The 12,362-nt window shown below is 41.4% G+C and overlaps 1 protein-coding gene across 44 annotated transcripts in view; it reads left to right on the top strand.

The window, feature by feature from the left end:
• ANKS1B (ankyrin repeat and sterile alpha motif domain containing 1B) overlaps positions 1-12,362 on the top strand; it is a 1,029,975-nt gene that overhangs the window by 878,089 nt on the left and 139,524 nt on the right. The window lies entirely within an intron of this gene.

Raw genomic sequence — 12,362 nt, 5'->3', positions numbered from 1 at the left:
AACTAAACGGAATATACATAGTTGCTATTATACCCCCCAAAATGCATGGCCTGGACAAAAAGTGAGATTACTCAGAGGAAACAAAGAATAACATTATAACCCAGCATCAGCTCTATATCCATCTTCCTGTGCATGCATCCACACATGCTGTCTATTTTCATTTGTGCCAACAAAGATGCGAATCTCAATTCCTCTTTAAGACACTCCCCCGTTAATCTGATCATACACAAAAGCATTAGTTAGTTACTTAGTCCTTACTGAAGATTTCATGAAGATGGGAAGGTAGGGGTGTTTACAGCGTAAACCCAACACAAACAATTAGTTTAAATCCCCATTCAATATTTCCATTCTCTAAAGGCCATATTGTCACTAGTGTTCTCTTCTTCCACAAAGCTTTTGCCCTCAGTGACTCCACCTTCTTTATCGTCTTCCTCCCGGGAATCATACAAACTCCTCTCCTCGTTGTAAGTGTAGAAGTTAAGCAACCCTGTTGAGTTACCTGAGTGTGCCCATGGGGGAGTCTCACCTTCTCCTCAGGATGCTTATCGAAATATTTCTTCAAAACAAATACAGTGCTAGGGTAATGCAGGTAAATAAAATTTTTTCCATCTCTTTATGCACACACCATCTTATTTAATTCTCACAATATCCCTGTGAAGTAGGTATTATTGTACCAGTTTACAGATAAGGAAACTAAAACTCAGAGAAGCTAAGGAACTTCCCCCATATATAGGCCCTACCTTGTATGTTTGTTATGAGGATTAAATAAGATGACATATTGTTAAGTGCTCACCCCAGTACAAGTCACACAGAAGGTAATGGTGGCATCCACTAACAGGACAATAACAGCAAAAGACGCAATAGTAGTGACAAATGAAAATGTGGGGCCTGGCCAGAAGCAGGGAAGTCAATCTCCCCTTCCCACAGGCTCATCACCCCAACCTATGGCAAAGTGACCCCCGCAAAGGGATAAGTCTCTCTAGGCCAGGATGTTCTTGGTATTTGGGTTGCCTGTGAGTGAGAGGTTCCTGCGAAGTCAATCACTATGTTGCCCACCAAACACCATAAGCTACAGCTCGGGACAGGGATGACTATTGCCTTGCTTACCCCAAGATGCCACAGGGTAGTGACCCTCCATGCCAAGACCCACCACCACCACTAGGGAAGGGAGGAGGGTAAGCGCTGAACAAAAGCAGCCCCTCCCTACCTGGTCAATGCTAGCTGATTGCTACCCCAGGCAAATGGCAGCAGTGGTTACGGGGTGAGCCAGTAGGGCAGCAGGGGTAGCCCAGGGCAGGGCCTGGGCAGCAGGAGGTAGGGAGCAGACAGCCAAAAACCCATCCCAGGAAGGCAGGACCACATGTGAGCTGAGGTTCTCAGCCCCAGCACGTGCTCCATAGTCCCATCAGACTTCACTTACAAAACACAGATTCTAAGCTAAAATGATTTATAATTACAAGACTAAACTACATAGCATTAAACACCAAGCATGAGCCCTTCCTGAGAAGCAGACCCTGTGGGCTGGTACTAGTCACATGCCCCTGAAGCCAGCCCTGATCAACAGTGAATATGCAAGTGCTTCAAAAACTTTTAATGCTATATAAATGTAAAGCATTATTGCTGTCATCACCATTATGCAATAATATTAGGACCTAGCAACTCTGTTGGGCATTTACTTAGTAGCCCCAGATTTGTAAGAGCAAAGGAGATCTCTGATACGTTTCCCCCCACCCAAGGGAGGAAAAATGTTCTCAGTTCCTTCAACTGTCATGACTTCTGAGTGGTAGGATGAAACTAGAGTTTTCAGGGCGCATCTTTGTCCTTCCCACAAATCTGCCTTGTAATAGATATGCCAAGGCAGAGATTCCAACTCCTCCTTAGATCAGAATTGTGAGCCCTTCCTTCTAAGCAGGAAAAAGGAACTCCCACCCCAGAGATTCCCATAGCATCCGCTCCCCTCCACTCACCTCCCCAGGCCTCCAGGAACATGGGGTTCCCTGTCACACAACTTCCATTAACTCAGAACCTAAAAATCTGGGATGTCCCAGTGCCTTGGGTCACTCCTCCGTCCTGCAAGTACTGGGCTGCAGCCCCACCCCCTCACACGTTGTGCATGGATTTGATTTCACACATTTCAATATAGCAGATCTGCAAGAGCATTTTTTATATTTATAAGAACATCCAGTGATTCAGAATAAAACAAACAACTTCTTGATCTATATCATAATTGGAAAAAGCAGCTGAGAGAAAGAAGAAAAAATGCAAATTAGAACATTCTCACCCTCCATACCCACTAGGGACCCATTTAGGGCAAAGTAGCAATTTACTAAATGATAGCCTAATGGCCTGAAAGAGTTAATGTGGCTTCCCACGTTATTTCTTCCCAGAGAGTCATTTCTGCCCTAGGGGTACGCTGGCTCATCCTATCCCAGGTCTTTACAGAGTGTATACACCTAGCAGACTCAATGGATTTTCCCACCACTGCTCTATAGACGCCCGCATCATCCTCAACAGACAGGGAATGGGCTAAATGTTCTTGAGGAGCATCCCACCCCACCCCACCCCCACCTCACCAGGAACTCCAAGGAGCCCAGCTCCCTTTTTCCTGGGGTCTTTCCTTGTGAGCCAGTGAGGGTGAAAGCAGCACTTACCCTCAAGTGTCAGGCTGGGCATTGCTCTGCAAGGCAGGGAATGTTTTAGAACAAAGCTGTTATCAATCACTGTTCTGACAAAGCCCCACTCATAGCAGCTAGCCCAATGCAGTAGCTGCAGTGTCACGGGAAAATACATGAGGTCTGGAGTCAGGAATTCTGAATTCCAGTAATGGTTCTGCTACTGACTAGCTGTGCACCCTTGAGCAAGACAATGAACCTCTCAGGGACTCGGTTTCCTCATCTTAAAAATAAGAAGAATGTTATTAATAGCAAAAACCTCTGGGTTGTTTTGAGGATTAATTGAGATAGCATGTGAATATATTTTGTCAACTAGAAAATATCTTACCACTGCTCATTATTTATGGAGACAGTATGGCATAATGAAGAAACCATAGAGCTCAGAGCCATACATCCTGGATTTAATTCTAGGGCTGTTTGATCTTGGAAAAATTACTTAACCTCTCAGTGCCTCCACAATTTCTTCATCTGGAAAGTAGATGGTACTAAAGTAATAACAGCAACCCTCCAGGGTTGTTGAGGTAATGCATATAAAGGCCTGGTACATAGTAGCTACACAAGAAATATGTTTCTTCCCTTCCCACCTCTTTCCCATTCCCAGAAACATCTTCCACAGGTATGCACTTCTCTTTGTCTCCTGGACCTCAGAGTTGGATTCCTGTCCCGTGCGGATCGGGCAAACTCTGCTCCATCCTTATGCTGAGTTCTCTGGCTCCTCTGCTCTGCCTCCCAGGGTGTTGGCAGGAAGAGAGAAGGGAGAAACTGATCTTGAGAGCTGAAGATATACCTGTTATTCTGACCTGTACCTTGTGGCAAAGGTCTATGCAAAAATCCGATACTTTAAAAATATTTGGTTTCTTGTCCGTCCAGTTCTATGCTTGATGATTTCTTAGTTAACGCTGAACCAGACTCAGTTAAAATTTTTTAAAATGTATAGAGCTATCACGTGCCCTTGGAAGTATTGGTCCCCTCGGTTTATTGTACCTCTTCAGGTAACTAGCCAAGCCTTCACCTTTCCCCACCCAAGCTGTTCCTCCCCTGATTTTTCACCAACTGTCTGATTTCCAGAGGTCATCCTAGACTCCACCTTCTCTCTTGCCCTCACCCTGCATTCGCTTACCAAGTTGTTGAGAAACTAGACCTTCGTTGTCTCCAGATCTATCCTCATCCTCTTTATCCCCCACCCTGCCCACAGCCCTTACTCCAGCCTCTTATCATTTCTCACCTGGATTTATGCACTGGCTTCCAAAATAATTTTTGCATCTGAAGGTTGTTTTGAGAATTCAATGAGATAATAAATTTCACGTTTGTTAGCATAGCATAGCACATGGCTCCTGTCTCCCAGTGGGTACAAAATAAATGGTAACTATACAAAAGTTTCAGAAAAGAAGTTTTCTCTTCAGGTAAGAAGACTTTTGTAGTAGCAAAAGCCCCAAAAATGAGATAGGCTTCTTCAGTTGGTAATGAGCTCCCTCTCACTGGAAGAATCCAAGTCTTGACTGAGTAACTCTTTCATTAGAAGTTAAAGAGGAGACTCAAACATCAGATAGGAGGTTCAGAAAAATTATATTTAAGTTCTCTTCTGAATAAGTCGGACACTTTCAGTTACAAGTGTCAGAAACCCAACTTGAAATGGCCGAAGTAAAGCGAGGAATTCATTGGCTCACAAAAGAGATAAGGTCCAGAGATTTCAGGTAGAACTGGATCCAGAGCCTCGAAAGCTATCGCTGGAATCCCTCTGTCTCTCACTCCATATCTCCGCTCTGCTTTCTCCGCACTGGCTTTACTCTTGGACAGAGTCTCTCCACAGGATGGCCATTGGCAGCACCAGGCATTAAGCTCAGCACCCAGCAATGCCAGTGTCATCAACTCAGAAACCTCTGTGAAAAGAGTGCTCCTATTTCCCAATATTTCCAACAGAGTCGTCATCCTGACCCTCCCTGAATGAAGCACTGTGGCTGAATGACGGAATCCTCTGATTGGCCAGTGGATCATGGGTCGTCTCCATGGTCAGCTCTTTTTGAATTTTCTAGGATTTCATGACTGACAGCTGGAGAGATGGGTCCCCAATGAAAAATCAGACTGTTGGTAACAAAAGTAGAGGGACTGGGTGTTGAGCAGGAAAAAACAGTAAACGTCAACCACACCTTCCTATCCTAAGATTCACTTATTCCAACCCAAAATTATTTTTAATATTTATTATGTAATTCTTTATGCCTTTGTCACCCTAGTATACTTCGATACCCTTAATGTGCATTGCTGGACACTTAGCTTAATGATATACATAATCACCATCAAATAATAGGCTGTCTTGTCCTCCACAAAATCCTGTGGATTAAAAAAAAACCTTTTTTATGAGTTTACTATAAAGTTACTGTCCCTCCTGAGGCTCTTCTTCACTTACACAGCTGATAAGCAAACTAGAAGGTGCTCTGGGAGTGAGCTTTATTATTTATTTCAGTTAATAAGTTGGAGTAGTCTCTTGATTCTGAAGGCTTATGAATTAATACTAGGGTGAACTTAATTCTCTGGTTGAATAATTATTATGTCCAGGTACTGTGCTAGATTTTTATATGGGTGCATGCATTTAATCCTTAAACAACGTCCTTAGGGAACAATTATCCCTATTTTACAGATGCAGAACCTGAGGTGCAGCAAGGTAGCAACTTGCTCAGGGTGTATAACTGCTAAATGATAGGGCCAGAATGCAACCCAGGTCTGAGCCCACAACCTCTCTCTATACTTTATACAACTTCCTCAAGGTTTCCAAGTCGAGTCTCCACTATGCTGTAAACCATATTTTTCTGAACAAAAAATCACATCTCTTCGTCTGACTCATTTAAAGAGGGCTGTCCTGGGAAGTCTGGAATGTATAGCTACTTAGTGAAACAGACACTCAGTCAGGTTACTGGAGCATTCTCCTCTCATGGCTAACCTTGAAAGTTGCTGTGAGTGTTGAGCACAGCTGGTCTGTTGGTTAAAAGTGTTAGAAGAATGAGGTACTTAACACCTGTGCTGTGTGGCTGCAACCGATTCTCAGAGGCTGCTTGTAAGCAAAAGCTGTAAGCGAATGTCTTAGCTATGGCTCAGTGGAGCTGTATGTGGCTCAGGCCTTGAATGTAGTTAGCATCCAAAAGTCCCTAGGTCTTAATTCAGAAGACTGGAGCAGAACATTCCTGGCAGATGGGCCTCAGTGTTTACATCCATTCCCCCTGGATTCCAAGCCTGCTTGCCTTCAGGAAAAAGTGTAAGTTCCTTCTGCTCTGGGTTGTGTTAGCTTGGTAGTCAGATCTGTAAATGAGCCCATAGTTAATAGGCAGTCTATAAGTTGTTTTAAATTTGCTATCCAAATAAAGGATTTTTTCCACAGCAAAAGTATGATCATGCAATAAAATTAATAAAATCTGTGATCATTGAAAGTTGGTCTATGCCTTACGTGGCTCATTAATGACAAGTGAGCCCTGAGTAGAAGGGAGAACTGTACTGCTTCTACGGTGGACAGATACACCACCAATGGCCACACATGCCCGTCCACCACTCAGAGCCTTTCTCAGTGCCTCCTTCTTGTAGAACTCCTTGATTCTGTTGCTTTCCCCATTACACAGACTCTCTCTCTCTAATTCATGTCCCATGCCCTCTATCTACTCAAACCAACTTTTAAAAAAAAATTCAAAGCCTTGCTTTCTACATATTAGAAGGTAAAAATCCACAATACCATGATTGTAAATCCATATTCATATGTCTCTACAATAGCTTAATTCTGAAATATCTTGGTTTTTTCGGTGGGGAAGATTTGCCCTTACTGAACATCTCTTGCCAATCTTCCTCTTTTTTCGCTTGAGGAAGATTAGCCCTGAGCTAACATCTGTGCCAGTCTTTCTCTACTTTGTTTGTGGGTCACCACCTCAATGTGGCTGACGAGTAGTGCAGGTCCATACCTGGTATCTGACCCCGTGAACCAGTTCACCAAAGCAGAGTGTGCCGAACTTAACCACTATGCAATGAGGCCAGCCCCTAAAATATCTTTCTGTTAGAAACCTGTTCACATGGTTGAAAAAATTTATTTGGGAGTGGGGTTTCTCAAAACTTAGCCATTGGGCCATGTACCATCCCACAGTGTAAAATGGAAACTGTGAGTGCTATCCAGAGTTCTGACCTCAAACTTTCCCTTTCATAATTCTACATGTGGTTCTGGTTGATGATAGTCCATTCCCTGGCCTTCCAACTACCGGGAACTAGCTGAAAGCAAATCCGTATTTCTTGCTTTTACCTCTCTCCTGATTTATGTTCCATCTGCTTTCTGCATGTATCTATTTGGAGAGCAACTAAAATTCAACATGTCTCAAGCTTTCTTTCACTTGTTCAGTAAATGTTTACCTAATGCCTATTTGGGGTAAGGAGTGGAACATAAATAATCACATAAGCAAAGTACCTCATGCAGTCTTATGAGGAGATCCATAACTAAACAAGTAATTATTTTAAAACGATAAATGTTACAGTAGAAGAAACAAAATTACTGTGAGAGCAAAAGAATTTTATCCAGACCAGTGCAGGGCAAGGAATGTATTAAAATTTTCCTGGGTAACTTATATGTGAGCTGAAATCCATAATGATAAACTGAAGTTACCCAGAGGAAAAGTTCCAAAAGGTTAGCATCCATCTCTAATCTACCTTCCTATCCATGAGCACCCAGCTCAACCTTTTACATCACAGGCATTCAATAAATCTTGGTATAATGAGTAGAAGTATTTATTTTTTTTTAAAGATGGGCACCTGGGCTAACAACTGTTGCCAATCTTCCTTTTTTTTTAAAGATTGGCACCTGGGCTAACAGCTGTTGCCAATCATTTTTTTTTTTTTTTTTTTCCTGCTTTATTTCCCAAACCCCTCCGGTACATAGTTGTGTATCTTAGTTGCAGGTCCTTCTAGTTGTGGGATATGGGACGCCGTCTCAACGTGGCCTGATGAGCAGTGCCATGTCCGCACCCAGGAGCTGAACCCTGGGCCGCCACAGCGGAGTGCGCGAACTTAACGACTGGCCACGGAGCCGGTCCCGAGTAGAAGTATTTCTATATCACTGCCTTTAAAAAAATCACTAATATGGTATAAAGGATCATGGGACAGCTCTCTCTGGTAAATATACACACAATTTAAAACATGTACATTTGTAAGATTGACTCTAAGTTATCAGAGCTTTAATATAAAGTCTAAAGGTTCTTGCTCTCTCCTACTTCCTCAGCACATTTTAATCCTACTTATATCTGAGACTACCTCCCTGAACTTTGTTTACTGATCTGAGATATTTCTGATTTTAAGTTTTGTAAGCTTGGTGTTATAATTCTGAAGGACAGAGACAGCTTCTGTTTAAGTAGATTTGTGCCATGCCTGCATTTTAATGATATTTTAAAGTATTTCTTCTTTGCTTAAAAGTGCTCAAAATAAACTAAAATCTATAAAATACGATAATGTAGCATACTAAGATAAGCTAACATTGAGACCAGAAAGATCTCTTACTTTAATATTCTTAAATATAAGAGTATTTCTTCCTCTAAGAATCTCAAAGCAGTTAAGTATATAATTCTAGTTGGCTTAAGGCCAACAGTCAGAGATGAATGTGTATTACATCATAGAATTCCGTGGTTGATCCATGAAAACTGATCTTCTCAGTTTCAGATGATAAATCTATATAGGTCTGCTGAGAAAGGAGTGCCTGCGTTTTTGTGCGTTGTCTTCCTAACCCAGGAACTGTCCTCATACTAGCTTTGCATGATTCCCCTACACAGCTCCAGATGGAATAATCAACCTTGTTGGCACTTTTCCCTTGTTTTCCTGGAAATTTTACTCAAACATTAAATCCCTTCCTGGTTGGTGTTACTAACATTGAAGGTGATAGGTATCTATCCCTATTCTATTTCAGAACTCTTAGACATTTTTGTCAGAGTGCATATCTCGATGCTGTGAATGTGAGAGGTGATCAATAAATGTTTTTTAAAAAATACTTTAGCTAGCATTTTTGGAGTGCTTATTATGTGCCAGATACTACAGTTAATGCTTTACAAAGTTAAGGTTCAGTCAGAGAAGCAGAACCAGTAGGAGATATATACTAGAGATTTATTGCAAAGACTTGGCCTACATGACTGTGGGGTCTGGCTAGGCAAGTCTGAAATCTATTGGCCAGGCCATCAGGAAGAGCAGCCTGGAACTCTTAGGCAGGGACTAAAACTGCCGTTCACAGATAGGGTTTCTTTTTCTTCAGGGAAACCTCAGTTCTGCTCTTAAGGCTTCAATTGATTGAATCAAATGATCTAGGATAATCTCCCTTAGTTAAAGCCAACTGATTATAGACCTTAACCACAAGTACAAGATACCTTCACAGCAACACTGAGATTAGTGTTTGATTAAGTAACTGGGAACTATAACTTAGCCAAACTGGCACATCAAAAAGACCATCACACATGGGTAAGCTCACTTCCTCCTAAACACAGCTCTGTGAAGTAGTTTCCATTATTATCATATTCATTTTACAAACTGGAAAAGTGAGACTTGATAAAGTTAAGTAACTTACTCAAGATCACAAAACTATTAAATGGAAGAGCCATTACTTAAACCTACAGGTCTGTTTCCAAAGTTGGGAGCCTAACTATTGCATAATACTACCTCCAAACAAATGAATAAATTATTGTAATCCTAGTCCTCTAAATCTGTACAAAGGGATTCATATCAGTGCTTTACATATCTCTTTGAAATACCACCACCATCTTTACACTTTGTAAGACTAGCATACTCAACATGGTCTTCTGGGTAATATTTTTTAATACAAACTGGAGAATCCCAAATGTTAGTCCTTTCTGGTATAAAATTGCTATTCTTAAATAATAGCAATTTATGTCAGAGTGGGTTGCATTCTTGATGGCTTGTAATGGAATGAATGCTTTACATTTCATTTGGGATACAGAGGTTTGGAAATGGGTACTATGAAAGTTTTTTCTAAATTGCCTCATTTTTAAAGGAACAATATATTATTTAATACAACCAGTCTTAAAAATAAGATATAGACATCCTCCAAGTTAAAGAACACAAGAATGTATATTATGCATACTTTAAATAATATAAATTGGAATTTGACTGATTTTTTTAGCAAAAAATAAAATAAGTGAAGGAAAAAATAATTCTGACATTGAATATCCTGGGGCACCATAGTATCATGGTAAGTGTCTGAACAAGTGGCAAGAATTCATGGTTTTGCTTCTCTGATTAGGGTAGATCCTTGGATAAGTGACTTAACTATTCTAGGCATCAATTGCCTTTACTCCAATATGAGAGGGTTTCAGAAGATGATCTCTTATATCCTTTATGCCATTCTAGAGCATAAAAATATCTAAAATTTCAACTATAAGTCAAGGCTATTTTAGTGCCAAAGAGTAAAATGTCATTCTTTTGTGAATTATTTAATGTTTTTACCCCAACCAGTAGGAGATTACACTGATAAGATCTTTATGGGTTTTGTTTGTTTGTTTGTTTTGCAGGGGATATTTGCCCTAAACTAACATTTGCTGTCAATCTTCCTCCTTTTTCTTCCTTCCCCCACCCCAAACCCCAGTATGTAGTTGTGTCTAGTTGTAAATTCTTCTATGTGAGCCACTGCCACAACATGGCTACTGACAGACCAGTGGTGTAGTTCCACACCTGGGAACCAAACCCGGGCTGCCAAAGGAGAGTGCACTGAACTTTAACTGCTAGGCTGTCAGGGCTGGATCAAGACCTATTTTTTTTTTTTTTTTTTTTTTTGGTGAGGAAGATTGTCCATGAGCTAACATCTATGCCAGTCTTCCTCTATTTTGTATATGGGACACTACCACAGCATGGCTTGATGAGCGGTCTATATGTCCACGCCCAGGATCCGAACCTGCAACCCTGGGCCACTAAGGCAGGGCACGCGAACTTAACCACTATGCCACCAGGCCAGCCCCAAGACCTTTGTGTTTTAATATGCATAACCGGAGGTTATCACCAAATTTCATTAGTGCCATGCTGAAGTTAATTTCGAGGACTATAGTATTTAAGGTGTGAGCTGATTATGCTGAATGGAGCATTGGTAACAGCCACCATGGACAGCGACTACCCCTCCCAGCTCCCTCAGGAAGTTTTCAATAGCAAAGTACAAATGCTGACAGAGAATTAGATTTCCATCATTCTCTAGAGATGGTGCAGGCACAAAATAGCCTATAGACCCTTAGCGACTCCAGAGTGCAGAGGACTCAACACCATACAAATGTGATAGTATGACTCCTTTCTAAAGAGTCTGCAGTTCATTGAACAAATGACATCTCTTTGAGAGGGCCCAATATTGTTGCCAGAGAACAATATCCAGAAGAGAATGATGCCCTGGGAATTGTCATTCTTCAGGCAACTGCATGACTGGGAAACCAAGAAAACAGCTATTCCACCTCAAGTCACAGGTGTTTAGACTGCAGAGTGAGAATTAGAACTAAATGGCCCAGGGCTGGACCAGTGGCGCAGCGGTTAAGCTCACACGTTCCGCTTCTCAGCGGCCTGGGGTTCACTGGTTTGGATCCCGGGTGCAGACATGGCACCACCTGGCAAAAGCCATGCTGTGGTAGGCATCCCACATATAAAGTAGAGGAAGATGGGCATGGATGTTAGCTCAGGGCCAGTCTTCCTCAGCAAAAAGAGGAGGATTGGCAGAAGTTAGCTCAGGGCTAATCTTCCTCAAAAAATAACTAAATGGCCTGATTTCCAAACCCATTGAAAGTTTGCTGATCTCAAAAAACAGAGATAAGCAAGCATGGCCCAGTCAAGAAGGCAGGTCATGTCCAATCTGTTTCTCTTTCTATATGTGTGAGACATAAAATCAAAAAGCTTCATGAACTCCTTATGTAAATAAGAAATAGTTCCCCTGTGGTTAAATGCTCATGCTCTGGAGCCTGACAGGCCTGAGTTTACGTCCTGCCCGCCCCCCTTGCTAGGAGGGTGGCTTCAGGGTATGCTATTAACCTGAATTTCACTAAAGCAGACAATGACATGAGGACAGACAAAACAGTGGCTATTTAGGGTTTCTTGTTTAAGAAAGTGAATGTTGTCCCATAACTTCTAGCTGCAGGTCTCTCTAAGCCTTTTTTTAATCTGTAAAGTGAGGATAACAAAACCTTACCTCATAGAGTTATGAGAATTAAATGAGATAATTCACAGATGCCTGGCAAAGCATAAGGGTTCAGTAAACCTTCCCTATTATTTAAAAAATGGATTCACATTTCTATTTTAGCGCCTGCAGTTTTGCTGTTGATCAAAATCTTTGTTTTCTTCAGTTTGAAGGCAATAAATGTATATTTTTAAAGTTTAAAAAGTGAATGTACCCTGAACAATGGGTTGATTATTAGTTCCATTTGGGTTCATCATCAGGTTATACATTTCCTTAAATACTTTTACTTAAAGTACCTTCATTCCAACCTATTTTTCACAGACTTTGGGTGCTGTTACCTTGTTCGTTATCCTCTATGGGAATCGGTGGTTCTCATCCCAGACTAAGCGGGCAACTTGCACTTTTGGATGGAACGTTGAAACACCAAAGAACTAAAGTGTGTAGGTTTCCAGATATGTTCATTCAAATGGTATGAAGCAATGCGTAAGCCACACATTATTTTTATTTATCTATGGCAAGGAAAAACCATC

Source organism: Equus przewalskii, chromosome 29 (genome assembly GCF_037783145.1).
Source record: "Equus przewalskii isolate Varuska chromosome 29, EquPr2, whole genome shotgun sequence".
NCBI classification, from domain to species: domain Eukaryota; kingdom Metazoa; phylum Chordata; class Mammalia; order Perissodactyla; family Equidae; genus Equus; species Equus przewalskii.
Note: the sequence above shows the minus strand (reverse complement) of the source record. Positions and strands in the feature narration are given on the sequence as shown.